Raw genomic sequence first — 411 nt, forward strand, 5'->3', positions numbered from 1 at the left:
AATCAAAGCAAGATCCTCTATGACCCACCTCCTAGAGTAATAGAAATAAAAACAAAAGTAAACAAGTGGGACCTGATTAAACTTAAAAGCTTTTGCACAGGTGAAAGCAAGGTAAAAATACAACTGTCAATGGGAGAAAATCATAGCAAATGAAACAACTGACAAAGGGTTAATTTCCAAAATATACAAGCTGCTCATACAACTCAATGCTACAAAAACAAACAACCCAATCAAAAAATGGGAAAAAGACCTAAACACACATTTCTCCAAAGACATACAGATGGCTAACAAAAACATGAAAAGATGCTCAACATTGCTCATTATTAGAAAAATGCAAGTCAAAACTATAATAAGGTATCACCTCACACTGGTCAGAATGGCCATCATCAAAAAGTCTGTAAACAATAAATG

The sequence above is a fragment of the Bison bison genome, unplaced genomic scaffold, assembly GCF_000754665.1.
Source record: "Bison bison bison isolate TAMUID 2011002044 unplaced genomic scaffold, Bison_UMD1.0 scf7180017864033, whole genome shotgun sequence".
NCBI classification, from domain to species: domain Eukaryota; kingdom Metazoa; phylum Chordata; class Mammalia; order Artiodactyla; family Bovidae; genus Bison; species Bison bison.